Consider the following 18547-nt stretch of genomic DNA (forward strand, 5'->3'; position numbering starts at 1 on the left):
CCCTATCTGCTTACAGCATCTGCAGGAGGGGGACAGTTTTGTAGGATTGACCCCTTAACCTGTGGGGTATGACACTATCCCCACTTAGATAGTGTCAGAATTGAGTTCAATTGTAGGACACCCAGCTGGTGTTGGAGAATTGCTTATTGGTGTGGGAACACCCGTCCCCACACACAAACACCCACATGTTGGAATTGGTGACCAGACCTTTACTCCCAACCCAGGGACTGACTGGGCTTTTTAGCTCAGGTGTGGACTCCTACTTCTTCCTGGAAAACCGACATTGTCAGGTAACACACTTATACCCTGAGCTGAAACGTCTTTTCCTTTCTGAGAAGAAGTTTAGTACTTGTAGGAGCAACTCAGAGTTGACATAGAGGCATTCATGATATGTTCCCATAGCCATCCATAGTGTTTTTCCTTATGCTGACATTCCTGTGTCAGCCCTGGAGATGTGATGGATTATGCAATACTCTTACACTCAGGCTCATTACAACCCATTGTTTGCAAATCATTAAATACTTCTGAGAGTCTCATTTCTCTCGAAAGGTGGGAGTTTGGCCTCAAGCTAATCACACCCCTTCCCATCCATTAGTATTAGTCCTTGAGGCAGATGTATTGACATATTGCATAAAAATTCTTTGGAAACTCAGACCAGGCCTCACTTAGGGTACTACAAATACTAAAATCATAAAATCTGGTGTACACTTATGCAACTTGTGTTACATTTTAGCACACCTCATTTTCCATTTCCCAATTTGCGAAGGAAAGAAAACAAACCTGAACATTTATGGTAAACTCAGCCACTTCTAGATTTCTATCAGTATTATCTAGAGAGGAAATTCTGGATTTTAACCTTCATCATCTTTTTTCCTCTGGGATACTTATACTGTGGATGATGGTAAAGGAGAGCAGAATTTGCCACCCCAAAATATGTCTCTTTGGCATAAGGATTATTTTAGGCTGGTTATTTTCAAGAAATAGCAAACATAGGAAAAGTTGTGAAACCTAAGTTACCCTTTTGTAAGAGACATTGACATTTACAAGGGAAATCTCCATTTGTAAGGGTGTCTCCCTCTCGGTACCAGGAAGAAAAGGATGACTAAATCTCTGAAACTCTCATCAACGGAGAAGACAATGACTTAAATCTGCATAACAATCTTACCCGTGTTTACTGTGCTTCCCCCCCCAAAACCTCCCATAACTGACTTCCCACTCCTCCCCCACAACATCTTCTTTTGTCTTTAGCTGAACATGGTATTTAAGGTGCTGGCTTGGGCCTTTTGAGGGAGGTACCCGGTTTTCCTGGGCATCTCCCATGTATAAAGGACGTATACATGTCATTAAACTTCTATTTGTTTTTTTTTCCTGTTAATCTGTCTTTTATGATAGGGGAGTCTCAACCAAGAACCTAGAAGGGTAGAGGGAAAATTATTTTTTCTCCCTACAGTGGAATACTTTATATTGTCATATTAGGCTTTGTATTTTGTCCCTGTCACTTCCTGCACACTATGGCCTCTGCTGAGATGCTTCTGAATTTGTCATCACTCCCATGAAGACATGTTGATGTCTGCTCTCTGATACCAGATCTACAAAGGGCATATGTCATCTTCCTCATCTAAAACACTGAGTCCCTTCACATCCACTGAGTCTTCCTCAGACTCTCTCCATACACCTTTCAGGTTCACCAGAAATCTTCTCTGGTTCAAAACCTGCAACATTCTCAGATAGCCATCATAGACTGAAAAAAACTTGGGAATGCAAGCAACTTGGAACAGTCTCAGGATTTTTCCACAATGACACTTGACCTATGGCCATTTCTCCCGTGAGGCTGTAGATGTTAGCGTGTTGCACTCTTGGAGTTATAAGTAGGAAGTGGGGAAAAAATCATGTCTGTGAGCCTATTTCATCTCAAATTGGGAGCTCTCGCTCCACCTAGTGGCATCCTCTTCTGGACCTACATCAGTGACTCTCTTCTGCTCCTTTCCCAGTTCTATCTTCTCTTCCAAAGAGTTATATTCCTAGGGTAGGAAAGACCAGCTCTTTCATCAATATGCGTTCTTCCATACCTGTTGTTCTGTGCTTTGGGACTTACCTTTCAGTGTTCAAAGTGGAGATTTTGGAAACCAGGGGAAAAGTTTCCTTTTTGAAATGCTAGAGAAATCACAAACCCAAAATAAGGAAAAAATTAAATTTCCATGATATAAAAAAGGAAAGAAACTTTCCCATCCCTTTTCTTAGAATATTTCCTGTATAAAACATATGTATATATTTTTTTCTGCTCTTCAAAATGTAAATATATAAGGCTTTTAAAAGGCTAAATAATACTCTTGCCAATTTTACAACCCAGAGATGTTTTTCTTAAAGGCCTGAAGACATCTCTTTGAAATGTAAGCATTAAGAAAGATACTACCCCATCTTCTAGTCTCCCTGAGAGGGTGACCTAGGCATCTGACACCAGGTCGTAACTACTTACCTGTTATATGCGTATGAGGAGTTGTATTATTTCTTTGGATAAAAGCAATTAGCTGACACAGATGGCCACCTCAATTACCAAGTAAACTTAGGATAAATTATGTGTAACAAATGGCGCCATCATGTCCTCTTAAGGATTAGTTATCATTTATCTTAAGAGCATATATGTAATGGTTATATCTGTTTGGCTATGTAAAATGGTAAGATTTCTGTCTTTCTAATCACTTGAGCTGATGTCTGTGATGCACATCACAGTCTTATTTATTGCTTATTTAATAATAAAACTGTTTTCTTTCTCCTGTACTTTTGTGGAGAGTTTTTCTGGATTGGCAGGAAATTTTGTTTCTAATTATTTCCTCAATACAAAGAGCTCACCTCTTATACTCAGAAGCCTTGGATATCAAGAATATTTTGTCTGAGTTTTTTAAATTCCATGGATAAACAAGTATTTTTGTTTGTTTGTTCCATGCTAGAATGCTGTATCTGTTGAATTTTGGTTTCTGGTAATGGTAGGCTAAATTATTTAGATGAATTCTCCCACTAGAAACAACTGAAAACTTTGGATAAAAATTTTAAAACATCACTTTAAAAGCATCACAGAGCAAGTAAGACTATAGAAGAATTTCCAGGCCAAAGTTATACTTTAAAATGAGAACCCAGGGAGTTTAGCAGAACACAGAACACTCAATTCCCCTCCCCCTCCCTCATACCCAAAGACTTTGAGCGTCCTTCATTTGGGGTTAGATTCTCTGGCTTGAGTAGGGATGAGGGATTATAGGATTATAGAAATTTATTTTCCTTCTTCCCTTCTCATTTTGTTGGCTGGTCTAATAATTTAATTGACATAAGACAGATAAACAGGAGAAAAACAAACTTAACTGTGTAGACACAGGAGCCCCACAAAGACATGAAGACTCAAAGATAGTCAGGTCATTGAGGCCTATATGCCATCCTGAGCTAAGGAGAAGGGGGTAGGGGTCTGGGGCTTCAAAGGGGAGGAAGATGATTCACAGAAAGGTGGGAAGAGCAAATGTTTGGTAAACAAATGTTTGCCCTGCCCTTCAGTAAGTCCTTCTGATGTAAAAATTACCTCTGGTAATAGCTCTCTTCTTGGTACAGGCCCCCCGTCTTAATTCTTTTAGGCAGTTAAGGGAGAGGTAAAAAGCTCTTCATGGGTCTGCTGGGTCTCCATTGTCTTCAGCTCCATACAGTCACCATGCCAAAGTGGCACATTTTGGGATGACGTATTCTGTTCCCCCCTTAAGGGAGAGAAGGATGGAGGGGTACAGAAGTAAGGGCCCAGGGCCTGCCCAAGCAGGAAAGTCCAGGATCCCAAAGGGTTACGACCTTAGTGTTAAAGTAAACCAGAGTTAATTTCATCCCCAGCGGGTGCAGAAAAGTCATCTTGGTGCTGAGCAGAGTGGGAAAAAAAGGGAAAGCAAAAAAAAAATCCAGGACACATTGTCATGAGTCAGCCCTACTGTAAATTAGCTAGGGCAAAAAAAAAAAAAAAAAAAATTTACAGGAGATAAAGAAAAATAAACAGAGTCAGTTCATAAAGAGGAAAGACTCATTTCATTAAGAAGATAAAACAAATTAGATATATAGACAGATAGATCTAAAAGATGCAAAATTCCAATGAGAAATGGGTAAACTCAGCGATCACTGTGGGACTTTTTTTTAGGGTGGGATGTATTTTATTGGATTTTTAAAATTTTTATTGGAGTATAGTTGATTTACAATGCTGTGTTAGTTTCTGGTGTACAGCAAAGTGAATCAGTTATACATATACATATATCTACTCTTTTTTAGATTCTTTTCCCATATAGGTCATTACAGAGTATTGAGTTGAGTTCCCTGTGCTATACAGTAGGTCCTTATTAGTTATCTATTTTATATATAGTAGTGTGTATGTGTCAATCCCAATCTCCCAATTTATCCCTCCCCAACATTTCCACCCTGGTAAACATAAGTCTGTTTTCTATATCTGTGACTCTATTTCTGTTTTGTAAATAAGTTCATTTGTACCATTTTTTAAGATACTATATATAAGAGATATCATGTGATATTAGTCTTTTTCTGTCTGGCTTACTTCACTTAGTATGATAATCTTTAGGTCCATCCGGGTAGCTGCAAATGGCATTATTTCATTCTTTTCTATGGCTGAGTAATATTCCATTGTGTATATGTAACACATCTTCTTTATCCATTCCTGTTGATGGTGGGACATTTTAACATATGCCTCTTTTGGTAATTGTCACACAAAAAATCAATTAGGATATAGAAGATTTGAACTCCATTAACAAACATAGCTTAACGGTTATGTGCATGTGTGTGCATGCACCAACAACATGATACACGTTATTTTCACTCACACATAGAATACTTATAAATATTGACCACAAAGTGGACAAACTTAATTTTTATAGTAGCAAACAAAGGAAGTGATTACCAATGAAAGTCAGGGAAGGCTTTACTCTGGTAGGGGAAGTTGGGAGGGTGGGGGAGGGGTTGTGATCAATAGGCAAATGGGATGGTTATGCAGGTATTCACTTCCAATATTCCATGAAACTATGCTTTAATGTTTTATGGATTTTCTATATGTTTGCTACATTTCACAATAAAGTTAATTTAAAAATAAGGACAATATTTTTACCATCTTCCCAGATAATACAGTAAGCTTATATACTTGAATTAATCTCATCCTAACATGTAATGCTGCCCTGCGTTTAATTCTATTTATAAACCTATTAGACATTAATAATAATTTAACACAGTCAATGTGAATACACTTGTATTTACTATTTTTTGTTCTTCCTCCTTGCCTCTTGGATCTTCCACCTGGAATCTTTTCCTCTCTCTTAGAGTATACCTATAGCCTGAAAGTTCTGGTAAGGTTCCAGTTTTGACTAGATGTTTACATTTTAATCATTTCTTAAACTTTACATTTATGTTTTTTGTACAATTCTATATGCAAAAATTAATAAAATTAAATATTTTTAAAAGAATAACTTTAAATTTTATGTCTAATGTTATTTAGATATACTAGTTTTACTCTGGTTCCATTGTTGGTTGAGTATAACATACATATTTTCCTTTCTGGTATGTACTTTGCCTCACAGTGAAGATAGTTTGTTAACAAATTATGATGTTTTCCTTAGACACCACAGTGTACAAAGAGATACACAGAATTGATCAAGAAAATGTGCTGTATTTTTGAGGGTCACGGATTTGGAATCAAAGTTTTAGGTTCAGGTCTAGATGCTGCCATTTTAGTAGGTCTCTCAGTTTATAAAAGTTCCTTTTTCAATTTGAATTTCAAATAATTCATCTATAATGGAGACAATAATACAATTTGGCCTATTTCACAGAACTGGTGAGAAATACTAATGAATCAAAATATGTGAATAGTCTTCATAAAATGGGTAACACATGAGATCTTTTGTGTATACTGAACATGAGGATATGTATAGGTACATAGTAAAGTGTTATTGTATAATAGAAATAGCAGGATGTTTTGAGTCAGATATAATTAATTGGAAGATTTAAGTTTCTGCTCCATTGCCCGCTAGCTCTAGAATCTCCTGCGATTAACTTTTCTGAGTCTCAGTTTCCTCATCTATAAAATGGAAATTATAATGCCTCACTGATGCCTCATTTACTGTGAAGACTGAATAGGACACTGTGTGTGTTGTGCCTGGAGCACAGTAAGTGCACTGTCAATGTTAAGTCTTTACAATGCAAATTGAGTGAAAAGAATGATGAGAATAGAATGTGATTATAGTGTTGATAGAAAATGGTCTATTCAGATAATATTCTCCCCCGGAAGTGAGAAGGACCTGATAAAACTAAATTTCAAAATAATACAACTATAAACTCCAGGAGCCATTGGGATTTTTAAAAAACAGTCCTTAGGTACACCTCTGACCTTTGCTGAAATTTGCTTAATCAGCTTGTTTCAAGATTCATTTCCTTTTCTCTCCTCTGACTCCTGCTGCTTTGACAGGAAATATTTTTGCCCAGAAAGTCATCCTAGAGAAGATTTACATTTGAGCTCTCAAGGGAAGGAATGATGAGGAGGGGGAGCGTTTGCAGGCAGCCCCTACCTCCAGGGGTGAGATCGCCCTGATAGTCACAGATCTGAGTGCAGAACCCAACCTGGAACTAAGAGATCCAGAGCCAGCTTCTACCTCACAGCCTCTGGAACACCCTCCTTCGACTCTGCTGTCCCTCCACCTCTCATTCCCATAAGGGGAATATTGTTTATGAAAACAAACACACAAAACCTGCAAATTTCCTTCATTGCTTCTGTCTTCTATTAGTTTTCCAACCACTCCCCACCCACCCTTCATGCCCAGCTCCCCGTCCAAAAAGCAAACCAATAAACAAATTAAAAAAAAAAAATCCATACTAAGGTAATTTCTTTATCTGGAATAAAGTTGAATAAAGAAAGGGATAGTGCAAGAGGGAATAGGCTATTGCAATAGGGAGAATGCTTTCATCATGAGCTCTGCAAGCCTCTCAAGGGTTAGGCACAAAGGGTTTTTCTTTTATGGGGAGGAATAAACATGGCTAGAAATAATTAGGTGTGGGGAAGTTGGGTGAAAGGGAAATCGGGCATTAGATCAGAGAATATTTTACCCTGAGGCCATTCTAAACACAGGAGGGATTATATGTTAGCTCAGGCTGAGGATGGGTCAAAGTTCAGGGACCTGGGGAAGTAGAGAAGCTTAATCAAAGTCTGGTTAACAAGCATTTTATTCTAATTGATCAGTAGGAAAAATCAGTTTAGCTCATCTTTTATGAGACAAAGAATGGGAATTTGGAGGGTCTGAGTCTGGCCTTGTCTTAGAGAAACAAAGCGAGCATTGTGAGTCTTTTCCAAGTCATTTGGGGAAGGGTATTTCTCTGCACTAAGCCATCTCCTTGAACACAAATGGATGGGAGAGATTTCTTTTACCATCCGTATTTTCCAGGAGCACAAGTTTCAGATAAAATTCAACGTTGTTAAAAACAAAACAAAAAACAAGCAGAGTGTAGAAATTTCTTCACCAATTGAGATTCTCTTTACCTTTCTGTTCCCAAGGCTAACCAGTTACTAAACTGACAGCCTCTGTCTTGATGCCATTACCTAGGATGATCCTTACACTCAAAGGGATGAGCAGCACGTGGTCCATGATTCAAACTGAAGAATTTTATGTTTACTTTTATTCACTGTGGGATGTGATCGAGGCACAATATAACAAAAGCTGGTGTTTGGTTGTTATTTCTTTGACAAGCAAGTGCTCAGGGCACCTTGGGGAAGATCTTGTTCAGAGATGCAGACAGACTAGCAGACATTGGGACTCGGAGAACTCTCAGCAGGTGCCAGACACCAGCCATAATCTTGGGTTTCTGGTCAGGACACCAGTACTTAGTAAGGGACATAGCGAGAGTATATATGGCCCCAAGTTCTAAAGCGGGGGCCTTGGTATTTGTAGGCGATTACTCTAGAAAGGTAGGAACAAGGATTAGGACAAAACCCCAGGTTCCAGCAGGACAGTTAACTCAATTATGGGTCCTGGTGACTCTGCTCTCATTATTCCATCAGGCTTAGAGCAGTTGTCAAATGGTAGAAGGGAGAACAAGTAATGAAAGTATAACTAGCCACAGTCAGCATTGGCTTTGTACACACCATTCATTGTAGAAGAAAGAATCTCTGTGTTTTGTTTTGAGATGGGTGTGTTAGAGTCACAAATTTCTTTTTTTGCAGACAGGCCCAAAAGGAGAAATTTAACCTTAGAAAGCTTTCTCACGGACAAGTAAATTTACGCCACATATATAGGAGATGTGTTACCACATTTACCAAGGACACACATAGATACTGAGTTAAACATCAGAGGGCTAGTCTGTACTTTACAATTTTGTTGAGTAAATCCAATTTCCTGTCATACATACGCTAACAGATGACAGTTTCTATAGAAAACAGGTACGAGAAGCCCCTTGTAATTATAGTCTTGAGGTTAAAGATTATATTACACTAGGGTAAAAATAAAACTCTGTAGAAGAAAACAGAATGTTACAAGAGAGTTTCTTCCATTTGCAACAAACTTGGCCAAAAATCAATTTTACAATGATGGGATAAAGAATATATATAGATTAAGCTAAATCAGTACGTGGCTAATGCTTTTTATACCTTGTGCCTTAATGATAATTGTTTTGCAAATATTTCCCAGCCTTCGCTATTATCTTTTCAATAAAGATTAACAAAGGGCCCTGTATGGTGCATTCCCCAATGCACTTGTATCAAAATCAATTGTTTCCTCTAACATTTTCTTATTAAATACTATTGAAATATTTAGTTTATGGTTTTGTTCTAACCAAAGTGAATCACAATATTTGGTGCTTAAACATTTCCAAGTCCACACTATATACGCTAGACAATTTTCTTAAGTATTTTTCAAGTATTATTTTATTTGACCTTCCTTTAAACTTTATGAACTAGGCATTCTTGCTTCCATTTTACAGATAAGGAAACTGAGGATTAGAGAGGAGTTGCTCAGCTAGCACGTGCCAGAGCAGGGATTGGAACCCAGATCCTCTTCTTTCAAAACCCCGTCAAAGACGTAGGGGAGGGTGGCCCAAGATAGCATGATGGTAGAGTCTGAGGCCCAATCTGTAAGAGTGCTTTTGTTGTACAGTGCTCCACATGGAGTATGGTCTCGGTAGATCCTTTGAATAATGTAGTAATGCCGCCTGTGTACAGTGGTACCTGGAGAATGACTGGTTTTATAAGCAAAATTGTTCCTGGTGCTTTTGTTAGTTGGCTTACAAACTGTTGGGAACTGATGGCAGGCACCAGATCAAGTAGCCTGCTTCTCTTTTGCAGAAATATATCTAGGCTGACTTTCACAGCAAAAATCCCAGAGAGAGAAAAAAACAAAAAACAAAAAAACCTTCTACCACATAATGACTCATTAGGATTAAATGAATCCTTGGCAACTGAGACAATTCATAAGCATCTTTTAATGATACTGCTCTTTCTAAGACAGTAATGAGTTTTTAAAAATATTAGAATGGATATGTTGCTGACAAATTATATCCCATTTTCCATTTAATTTTTCTGTAATATAAAAGAATGTTTGTGCCAAGATATAATAATATACCCCTTAAGAATGAAACTCACTTTCATTTATTTAAAGGGAAAGATGATAATTTGGGGATGACATTTGAATAATACTCTAATTTACTATATGTCTGTTTCAGAAATTAATAGCTTAAAGTCTGTGCAGAACACAATAGTTCTATCCACTCAAAGAACAGAGGCACTAAGTGATCTTTGAGTGTCCCTCAGCAACTCTAATTTTATGATTATATTTAAAGAAAAGGTAGGCATATAGGAGTATCCATAATAGAGCAAGGGAAGGAACACAGTGCTGGGAATCCAGAAACTGATATTCTAATTCTAGGATATTTACAATAACTGAGGAATCAGGAGCAAGCCATGACCTCATCTGACCTAAGTCTCCTTTATTCAATATGAGGAGACTGAAGTAAATCATTTTTAAGATGACTACAGGCTATAAAATTCTATAACTTTAATGCATTTGAATCTCATTGCATAAAGATGACTTGGGATCAAGTTACTTCAAAGTTACAGTTTTCAAGTTTCAGATCAACAATGTAAAGAAGATATAGAAATAAATCCATTTTCTTTATAATTTACATACCTACACATCTGTGAATAGAATTCTGGGCTATATTTATAGATAAATATAGTTTAGACAACCAAAAAGATATAAAAATGGATTTATACAACAAATAAACTCAAGTACATGCAACCTGGGAATTATATTTACATGAAGATGCCGATAGTCTAGGGAAAATAAAAAGTCTAATATGAATACAAAGAATATCTCTTCCTTGCTCCTAAAAGAAAACTCCATAAATGGTTAAGAGTTTTCATCAATATTATTGGATGTACAAAGAAATATTTGAATGCCTCCAAATAGTGCCCTGCACAAGCCATTGGATATTCTAACTGAGAGCAAACAGTTTCAGATTTTCGAGAAATCTCCCAAATTAGAGCACATACGTTTATGGATGCCTGTTTTCAGGATGTTTCCCTAACGTCTTGTCATCACGGTGCACTAACATTTCCAGAGTCTTCCTTGATCACCTTGAGCAGTCTAGGTCACCCTGGCATTGACAGCCCCATGTGAACCACATTATGAGATGGTCAACAGCACTTTCTTGTCCTTTCAGGCTAAGTCTGGCATTATTTGAATGTGGTCTCAACATGAACTCACTTAACTCCAGCAGGGACCAAGCAGGATTAGACTCTGGCTTTAGAAATTCACATCAAAAAATATTTCCTAAATCAACTAATCTGTTGTTATTGACTGAATTAATGGCATTTTTCCCTAACTCCCTTCTGTATGCCTCCCCATCTTGTCTGTCTGGAAAATTTCTATTTACTGTTCCATGCAAGATCAAATGTCACCCCTTAGAGGAAGTCTTCCAAATTCCCCCAGGTTCAATCAATTGCCTCCTTTCTTATCATCCCATAGCATATTACACATAGCTTCATTAGAGCACTCACATGCTGTATAACACTGTATGTGCTTCTCACTGCTCAGAATTTGATTGAGGATTGGCCCATCAAGACACATTCCTGGAGGGTGTCAAAGTATGAGGGCTTGATAAAACACCACTAAAATAAATTGGAATTGGATTGGTGGTTAATTCACGCTTACCAAAAACTACTTGCATAAATCATGGTATATAAACTAGACTAGCCTGTACTTCAGAGTAGAGATTAAAAAAGAAAGGAGAAAAGGAAAAAATAAAGGAAGGAAGGAGGAAGGGAAGGAAAAAAGAGAAAAGGAAGGAAGAGAGGAAACCATTGTCAGTTTTTAATTATTATATTTGGTGTCACTCATATGTGATTTCATGGTATAGCCACATGCCATCTCACCAACCCAGATATAGTAAACTTGTTGCAGTATTGAACAGATTATTTTCACTAAAGATAAAATTATATTACGTGAATATAGTTGCAAGTTGTCAATCCAAGATGCCTAAAACTTTTTCGTCCTGATTTTCTATTTGGCAGTATATTTCTAAATTTACCATAGATTTTCTGATGTCCAGTTCTCCGTTTTTCTTTCTATCCTTCAGCTTTATTTCTTGTTTTATTTTTTTAACTAAACACTCTAAAATCATATTACAAGATTTTAGATAAGGTGGTAAACTAAGTCATTCATTCACAGTAAAAAAGGGACTTCATTTGGCATTACTTGATTTCAGAATTTCATATGTCAAAGTTTTTTAAATGAGCATTCCTTTGCAGAGAAGTTCAATATTCCATACATTCAGTGGAGCATGGGATTGGTATAGGATAAATGTTATTATGATAACAGGTCAGAAAAACAAGAAAGAAAAGTATAGTTTTATGAAGTATATATTTAGGACAAGTAAAACGTTTTTATGAAGTTCTACGTATTAATTTTATAAAAGAGACAGAGATATTTCAAAGTAACCCTGTCATCACCCTTCCCACATGAAGTTAGTCCTTTCTGTGTCATTGTCACATGGATCATTTTGCCATTCCACTTAGTAGCCTAAGTAGAGTCTTCTCCTTGCAATGACTTCTGGGTTAACCTTCACATTTTCTGGCTTCATGTTATATCTCAAACACATTGAGACAAGGGTCATGCAGCATTTTTATCAGTGTTTCCTCTATGATATGTGTATTTTTCTGGCAGAGCTGATCGTGAGGATTTGGGAGGCAATCTGATAACTCCTCTGATTAATGATGTCGCCCCAGGTTTCATTCATTTCTTATTATATGACATCCTTCTTTGATGCGAATTTTGACCTGTACAACGAATTACTCTGCCTTCCTTTCCTGAGGTGGGCTGCTCCCTTTCTGCAAACAAACTCCCAGATGTTGGCTTTATTGCCAGCTATTGCTGATGTTAATGCTGACATTGGTGATGTCTGTGAGATTTAAGTTCCACAATGGGCAGCAATGCCAATATCCAGTGGAAAGGAAGTGGTACCTATTAGAGAACAAAGGGGATTGTTCTCACCCAGAAAGCAGACGCTGATGTTAACCTCTTCCAGGAGAGTACGCAGTGTTGTGCATTATCAGTTTGTGAAGAGGTAGTAACCTGTTTCATCACATCAGATTTCAGGATTTTCACTAATTTATATATGTTAAATCTCTTTTGTTAGATAGGTAATAGCTTACACATTGCTTATAATTCAAAAAAATAGTTTTATAATCGAGGTTTATCTTCTAACCTTTTCCCAGTCACACTACTCTAACATTACCCTCAGTCATCAAAGGCAGCAAATGCCATAAGTTTCTTCTAGAGTTATACCAGGGAATGGATCGATGGATAGATAGATAGATAGATAGATAGATAAAGATATCACACACAGTATTATACACATGTATATCTTTACATACTCATATATATTATATCCATATATTACCCATCCATTTTCTGTGTATTTCCTTTTTCATCTAAAACAAGTTGGAAATTATTTCCTTCACGTACACCATGACTTTGTTCATTCTGTTCAATAATATTTTCTTCTATGGATACACAGTCATTTAAAGAGCCAGTCCCTTATCTATGAACATTTGTTTCCAGATTGCTATTACAAACTATGCTGTAGGAATAATCTTCTACATGTATCATTTCCCGTGAATGTATGCAAGTGTATCTTCAGAATAAATTCCTAAACGTGGAATTGGTGATTCCAAGGATATGTGCATTTGCAATTTTGAGAGTTTTGTCAAATGTGCATTTCCTCCAGTAATTATGAAAGTGCCTTAACCCTACTACATACTCACAAAAATATTCACTGATTTATTCGTAACCAATGTAGTCCATTTTACTTCCATTTCAGTAGTGTACAGAGTTTGGATTGGTTCTTGTTGCAAGCAGGAATGCAAACTTCTGTGTCCCTCTCTCCCCCTCTTGGGGGTATTATTTTTTAGTTAATTAGAATAAGATGTTTTGTTTAACTTTAAAAAAAAATAAAGGAAGATATCTAAGAAACTGTTCTGGTAGATACCGTTCCTCTCCAAATCAATTTTCTGAATCAGAGGTCTTTTCAGTTTTTCTATTAACGTAGCTGAAATGTTTTTTGTAGAATCCAAAACATTTACTTGATGAAATGTTACTACCTTTTATTTTTATTAAATCAATGCTTTACTCCCTGTGATTACTTTCATTCCTCAAATATATGCAATAAATATTTTTGTTGTTGTTGAGTTGACTTTTATTTATTTTTTAACATCTTTATTGGAGTATAATTGCTTTACAATGGTGTGTTAGTTTCTGCTTTATAACAAAGTGAATCAGCTATACATATACATATATCCCCATGTCTCCTCCCTCTTGTGTCTCCCTCCCACCCTCCCTATCCCACCCCTCTAGGTGGTCACAAAGCACCAAGCTGATCTCCCTGTGCTATGCGGCTGCTTCCCACTAGCTATCTATTTTACGTTTGGTAGTGTATATAAGTCCATGCCACTCTCTCACTTCGTCCCAGCTTACACTTCCCCCTCCCTGTGTCCTCAAGTCCATTCTCTATGTCTGCGTCTTTATTCATGTCCTACCCCTCGGTTCTTCAGAACCAATTTTTTTTTTTTAGATTCCATATATATGTGTTAGCATACAGTATTTGTTTTTCTCTTTCTGACTGACTTCACTCTGTATGACAGACTCTAGGTGCATTCACCTCACTAAAAATTACTGAATTTCACTTCTTCTTATGGCTGAGTAATATTCCATTGTATATATGTGCCACATCTTCTTTATCCATTCATCTGTTGATGGACACTTAGGTTGCTTCCATGTCCTGGCTATTGTAAATAGAGTTGCAATGAACATTGTGGTACATGACTCTTTTTGAATTATGGTTTTCTCAGGGTGTATGTCCAGTAGTGGATTGCTGGGTCATATGGTAGTTCTCTTTTTGGTTTTTTAAGAAACCTCCATACTGTTCTCCATAGTGGCTGTATCAATTTACATTCCCACCAATAGTGCAAGAGGGTTCCCTTTTCTCCACACCCTCTCCAACATTTATTGTTTGTAGATTTTTTGATGATGGCCATTCTGACTGGTGTGAAGTGATACCTCATTGTAGTTTTGATTTGCATTTCTCTAATCATTAGTGATGTTGAGCATCCTTTCATGTGTTTGTTGGCAATCTGTATATCTTCTTTGGAGAACTGTCTATTTAGGTCTTCTGCCCATTTTTGGATTAGGTTGTTTGTTTTTTTGACATTGAGCTGCATGAGCTGCTTGTAAATTTTGGAGATTAATCTTTGGTCAGTTGCTTCATTTGCAAACATTTTCTCCCATTCTGAGGGTTGTCTTTTGGTCTTGTTTATGGTTTCCTTTGCTGTGCAAAAGCTTTGAAGTTTCATTAGTTCCCACTTGTTTATTTTTGTTTTTATTTCCATTTCTCTAGACGATGGGTCAAAAACGATCTTGCTGTGATATATGTCATAGAGTGTTCTGCCTATGTTTTCCTCTAAGAGTTTTGTAGTGTCTGGCCTTCCATTTAGGTCTCTAATTTATTTTGAGTTTATTTTTGTGTATGGTGTTAGGGAGTGTTCTAATTTCATTCTTTTACATGTAGTTGTCCACTTTTCCCAGCACCACTTATTGAAGAGAGTGTCTTTTCTCCATTGTATAATCTTGCCTCCTTTATCAAAGATAAGGTGACCATATGTGCGTGGGTTTATCTCTGGGATTTCTCTCCTGTTCCATTGATCTATATTTCTGTTTTTGTACCAGTACCATACTGTCTTGATTACTGTAGCTTTGTAGTATAGTCTGAAGTCAGGGAGCCTGATTCCTCCAGCTCTGCTTTTCTTTCTCAAGATTGCTTTGGCTATTCAGGGTCTTTTGTGTCTCCATACAAATTGTGAAATTTTTTCTTCTAGTTCTGTGAAAAATGCCATTCGTAGTTTGATAGGGATTGCATTGAATCTGTAGATTGCTTTGGGTAGTAGAGTCATTTTCACAATGTTGATTCTTCCAATCCAAGAACACGGTATATCTCTCCATCTGTTTGTATCATCTTTAATTTCTTTCATCAGTGTCTTATAGTTTTCTACATACTGGTCTTTTGTCTCCTTAGGTAGGTTTATTCCTAGGTATTTTATTCTTTTTGTTGCAGTGGTAAATGGGAGTGTTCCCTTAATTTCTCTTTCAGAGTTTTCATCATTAGTGTATAGGAATGCAGTAGATTTCTGTGCATTAATTTTGTATCCTGCTACTTTACCAAATTCATTGATTAGCTCTAGTAGTTTTCTGGTAGCATCTTTAGGATTCTCTATGTATAGTATCATGTCATCTGCAAACAGTGACAGTTTTACTTCTTCTTTTCCGATTTGGATTCCTTTTATTTCTTTTTTTCTCGGATTGCCATGGCTAAAACTTCCAAAACTATGTTAAATAATATTGGTGAGAGTGGGCAACTTTGTCTTGTTCCTGATCTTAGTGGAAATGGTTTCAGTTTTTCACCATTGAGAACAATGTTGGCTGTGTGTCTGTCATATATGGCTTTTACTATGTTGAGGTAAGTTCCTTCTACGGGAGGGTTTTTATCATAAATGGGTGTTGGATTTTGTTGAAAGCTTTTTCTGCATCTATTGAGATGATCATATGGTTTTTCTCCTTCAATTTGTTAATATGGTGTATCACATTGATTGATTTGCATATGTTGAAGAATCCTTGCATTCCTGGGATAAACCCCACTTGGTCATGGTGTATGATCCTTTTTATGTGCTGTTGGATTCTGTTTGCTAGTATTATGTTGAGGATTTTTGCATCTATCAGGATTGTTCACCAGTGATATTGGCCTGTAGTTTTCTTTCTTTGTGACATCTTTGTCTGCTTTTGGTATCAGGGTGATGGTGGCCTCATAGAATGAGTTTGGGAGTGTTCCTCCCTCTGCTATATTTTGGAAGAGGTTGAGAAGGATAGGTGTTAGCTCTTCTCTAAATGTTTGATGGAATTCGCCTGTGAAGCCATCTGGTCCTGGGCTTTTGTTTGTTGGAAGATTTTTAATCACAGTCTCAATTTCAGTGCTTGTGATTTGTCTGTTTATATTTTCTGTTTCTTCCTGGTTCAGTCTCAGAAGGTTGTGCATTTCTAAGAATTTGCCATATCTTCCAGGTTGTCCATTTTATTGGCATATAGTTGCTTGTAGTAATCTCTCATGATCCTTTGTATTTCTGCAGTGTCAGTTGTTACTTCTCCTTTTTTATTTCTAATTATATTGATTTGAGTCTTCTCCCTTCTTTTTTTGATGAGTCTGGATAACGGTTTATCAATTATGTTTATCTTCTCAAAGAACCAGCTTTTAGTTTTGTTGATCTTTGCTATTGTTTCCTTCATTTCTTTTTCATTTACTTCTGATCTGATCTTTGTGATTTCTTTCCTTCTGCTAGCTTTGGGTTTTTTTGTTCTTCTTTCTCTAATTGCTTTAGGTGTAAGGTTAGATTGTTTATTTGAGATGTTTCTTGTTTCTTGAGGTAGGATTGTATTGCTATAAACTTCCCTCTTAGAACTGCTTTTGCTGCATCCCATAGGTTTTGTTTTCATTGTCATTTGCTTCTAGGTATTTTTTGATTTCCTCTTTGATTTCTTCAGTGATCTCTTGGTTATTTAGTAGTGTACTGTTTAGCCTCGACGTGTTTGTATTTTTTACAGATTTTTTCCTGTAATTGATATCTAGTCTCATAGCGTTGTGGTCGGAAAAGATACTTGATACGATTTCAGTTTTCTTAAATTTACCAAGGCTTGATTTGTGACCCAAGATATGATCTATCCTGGAGAATATTCCATGAGCACTTGAGAAGAAAGTGTATTCTGCTGTTTTTCGTTGGAATGTCCTATAAATATCAATTAAGTCCATCTTGTTTAATGTGTCATTTAAAGCTTGTGTTTCCTTATTTATTTTCATTTTGGATGATCTGTCCATTGGTGAAAGTGGGGTGTTAAAGTCCCCTACTATGATTGTGTTACTGTCGATTTCCCCTTTTATGGCTGTTAGCATTTGCCTTTTGTATTGAGGTACTCCTGTGTTGGGTGCATAAATATTTACAATTGTTATATCTTCTTCCTGAATTGATCCCTTGATCATTATGTAGTGTCCTTCTTTGTCTCTTGTAATAGTCTTTATTTTAAAGTCAATTTTGTCTGATATGAGAATTGCTACTCCAGCTTTCTTTTGATTTCCATTTGCATGGAATATCTTTTTCCATCCCCTCACTTTCAGTCTGTATGTGTCCCTAGGTCTGAAGTGGGTCTCTTGTAGACAGCATATATATGGGTCTTGTTTTTGTATCCATTCAGCCAGTCTATGTCTTTTGGTGGGAGCATTTAATCCATTTACATTTAAGGTAGTTATCGATATGTATGTTCCTATTACCATTTTTTTAATTGATTTGGGTTTGTTATTGTAGGTGTTTTCCTTCTCTTGTTTTTCCTGCCTAGAGAAATTCCTTTAGCATTTGTTGTAAAGCTGGTTTGGTGGTGCTGAATTCTCTTAGCTTTTGCTTTTCTGTAAAGGTTTTAATTTCTCCATCAAATCTGAATGAGATCCTTGCTGGGTAGAGTAATCATGGTTGTAGGTTTTTCCCGTTCATCCCTTTAAATATGTCCTGCCACTCCCTTCTGGCTTGCAGAGTTTCTGCTGAAAGATCAGCTGTTAACCTTATGGGGATTCCCTTGTATGTTATTTGTTGCTTTTCCCTTGCTGCTTTTAATATTTTTTCTTTGTATGTAATTTTTGATAGTTTGATTAATATGTGTCTTGGCATGTTTCTCCTTGAATTTATCCTGTATGGGACTCTCTGTGCTTCCTGGACTTGATTATTTCCTTTCCCATATTAGGGAAGTTTTCAAACGTAATCTCTTCAAATATTTTCTCAGTCCCTTTCTTTTTCTCTTCTTCTTCTGGGACCCCTATGATTCGTATGTTGGTGCATTTACTGTTGTCCCAGGGGTCTCTGAGACTGTCCTCAATTCTTTTCATTCTTTTTTCTTTAATTTGC

This window comes from Eubalaena glacialis, chromosome X (genome assembly GCF_028564815.1).
Source record: "Eubalaena glacialis isolate mEubGla1 chromosome X, mEubGla1.1.hap2.+ XY, whole genome shotgun sequence".
In the NCBI taxonomy this organism is placed as follows: Eukaryota; Metazoa; Chordata; class Mammalia; order Artiodactyla; family Balaenidae; genus Eubalaena; species Eubalaena glacialis.